Raw genomic sequence first — 3,204 nt, 5'->3', positions numbered from 1 at the left:
TGGCGAAGTCAGGTAGGAGACCTGCGCCAACTCCCTATGCTTACCGTGGAGTGCGAGAGTACGGGCAGACACCGTGTTATGCGGTTAGAGCGCATGGTGTCTCTGTACGTGTGCATAGCCGGTGCGGGTTATTCCACCTCCCGCACTGGCAGGGCTAGATTGAGTATTGAGCCAGGTGCCATGAAGCCGGCTCAACGCGTCTGGTCTCCAGTGCGTCTCCTCGGGCCGGCAACATGGCACCAGCCTTACGCATGGTGTCCCCGGTTCGCCTACACAGCCCAGTGCGGGTTATTCCACCTCCCCGCATTGGTCGGGCGACGGGGAGCTACAACCAGGTAAGGTTGGGCAGGCTCAGTTCAAGGGAGCCAGTACGCTGCATGGTTCGGTATATCCGGCGCCACCTCCCCGCCCCAGCCCAGTACCACCAGTCCAACACCACGCACCAGGCTTCCAGTGTGTCTCCAGAGCCCTGTTCCTCCTCCACGCACTCGCCCTATGGTGCGTGTCTCCAGCCCGGTACCACCAGTTCCGGCACCACGCACCAAGCCTCCTGTGCGTCTCCAGAGTCCTGTGCGTCCTGTTGCTGCTCCCCGCACTAGCCTTGAGGTGCGTGTCCTCAGCCCGGTACCTCCAGTTCCGGCACCACGCACAGGCCTACTGTGCGCCTCAGCCGGCCAGAGTCTGCCGTCTGCCCAGTGCCGCCTGCACTGTCCGTCTGTCCCGAGCCGTCAGAGCCGCCCGTCTGTCCCGAGCCGTCAGAGCCGCCGTCTGTCCCGAGCCGTCAGAGCCGCCCGTCTGTCCCGAGCCGTCAGAGCCGCCCGCCAGACAGGATCAGCCAGAGCCGCCCGCAAGACAGGATCAGCCAGAGCGTCCGCCAGACAGGATCAGCCAGAGCCGTCCGCCAGACAGGTACGCCAGAGCCGTCCGCCAGACAGGACTCAGCCAGAGCCGTCCGCCAGACAGGATCCGCCAGAGCCGTCGCCCAGCCAGGATCCGCCAGAGCCGTCCCCAGCCAGGATCCGCCAGAGCCGTCAGCCAGCCCAGGATTCCCCCGCCAGAGCCGTCAGCCAGCCAGGATCCGCCAGAGCCGTCAGCCAGCCAGGATCCGCCAGAGCCGTCAGCCAGCCAGGATCCGCCAGAGCCGTCAGCCAGCCAGGATCCGCCAGAGCTGTCTGCCAGTCATGACCTGCCCCTCAGTCATGCAGCTGCCCCTCAGTCATGAGCTGCCCCTCAGTCATGAGCTGCCCCTCAGTCATGAGCTGCCCCTCAGTCCGGAGCTGCCCCTCAGTCCGGAGCTGCCCCTCAGTCCGGACTGCCCTCAACCGGAGCTGCCCCTCCGTCCAGTGGCGCCCTCTGGGATGGTATTCAGTCCGGGACTCGCCGTTCCAGAGGCGCCACAAAGCGGGTAGTGACTATGGTGGAGGGGGTCCACGTCCCGCACCCGAGCCGCCGCCATAGGAAGGCCCACCCGGACCCTCCCCTTCTGTGTCAGGTTTTGCGGCCGGAGTCCGCACCTTTGGGGGGGGGGGTACTGTCACACCCTGGCCTCTGTTATATTGATTTTCTTTATTAGTTTAGTTAGGTCAGGGTGTGACATGGGATGTTTGTGTGTTTTGTCTAGTTTAGGGTGTGTGTATTGTTTAGGGGGTTTTGTATAGTGTATGGGATTGTGTTTAGGAAAGTCTATGGTTGCCTGGTTTGGTTCTCAATCAGAGACAGCTGTTTATTGTTGTCTCTGATTGGGAGCCATATTTAAGGCAGCCATGGGCTTTAGGTGATTGTGGGTAATTGTCTATGTTCTATGTTGCATGTGTGCACTTAGTTCGTTTTAGCTTCACGATCGTTTGTTTTTTTGTTCGTTTAGTAAGTGTTTGTTTTTCTTCATTAAAAGAAGATGGCTTTCTTTCACGCTGCGCCTTGGTCCACTCATTCGTCATATAACGGTCGTGACACCCTGCCAATGGAGAAGCTGGCCAAAGACAGAGCAATCCTGAAGAAGATACATTCTTCTGAGAAATATACAGATTAGGTTGGTATAAGTATATTATGTAGTTACCAATCTCATCAGCATCTTATTTCTTTATTATGTTAAGTATTTCACATATACTATTGTCTGTTTTTTTAATTATGCTCATGTTCTCTTCTGCTCTTATTCTACCAGAACCACTGAATGGCTGTTCAGATTGGACAGTTTTGTCTTGTCTGTAGCGTTTCTGTAATATAGTTGTTTTCTCTGTATCACAGTGTGCCTGTTAGACTAAATATATGAAACCGGAATTGTCCCCCTTTTTTATTTCATAGATAATATAACACTGGCTATTTTAATTATATATGTCCCCGGTTTTCATTTCAGAAATCTGGTCACCTTAGTTTAGAGGTTATGATATGAAGCTTTGGCTTGGAAAGGTTTTTTCGCCTGGTCACAGAACGCTGATGTGGTGTGCACTGAAGTCCACAAGCGAAGGGAAAAGGTAAGAGGAGAGCACGTAGATGCGTGAAGTAATTATACAACGATCAAAGGGATCATGCTGTTTGTATGTGGCTGTTATGAAAGTGAACTGTGTTTGCGTGTGATCAGGGGTGTATCGCGGATTCTGTTGATAAATGTTTATTAAACGGAAGCATGCTGAACCAAAAGTTGATAAACATCCCTGAATTTGTCCAATAAAACTCGTTTGCAACTGTTGGACTAATGATTACACCCTAGATCAGCTAGATGCAGGCAAGAGTGTGCAAGGCGGGATTGAATGTGTCAATGTCTGTCACCTTGATTACTAAAATGTATCTCGACCTGTGCACCTACGTTGTAAACTTTCATTCATAGGCTAGGTTGTAGCAACCTTATGATGGGTAAAGGGAAATTTGAGTATCATGTATTAGCCTAAACCTATCGATGTTTCATTGAGCTGGGTGAATGGGAATATGAAGGACAGTCATTCAATATGCTGTAATAGAAATAAGGCCATGCTAAAAAAGAATAATTAATCTCCCTCCCTCATCTTAAACGGTACCGACCGCCACTGCTCTACACACTCCACAGCATATAGTAGGGCAGTTACATCCATCTCCCTATGAATCCAGATATCTAAGAAAGGGTTGCAGAGTGTTTGCTAGTAGTGTTTCACTGATTGGACATTGATAAACAAGACAACCATGATCTATAGACAAGATAGTCCATTATTATTGGTGAGTTCCTCACTAAAT

Source organism: Salvelinus sp. IW2-2015, linkage group LG20 (assembly GCF_002910315.2).
Source record: "Salvelinus sp. IW2-2015 linkage group LG20, ASM291031v2, whole genome shotgun sequence".
Classification (NCBI taxonomy): Eukaryota; Metazoa; Chordata; class Actinopteri; order Salmoniformes; family Salmonidae; genus Salvelinus; species Salvelinus sp. IW2-2015.
Note: the sequence above shows the minus strand (reverse complement) of the source record.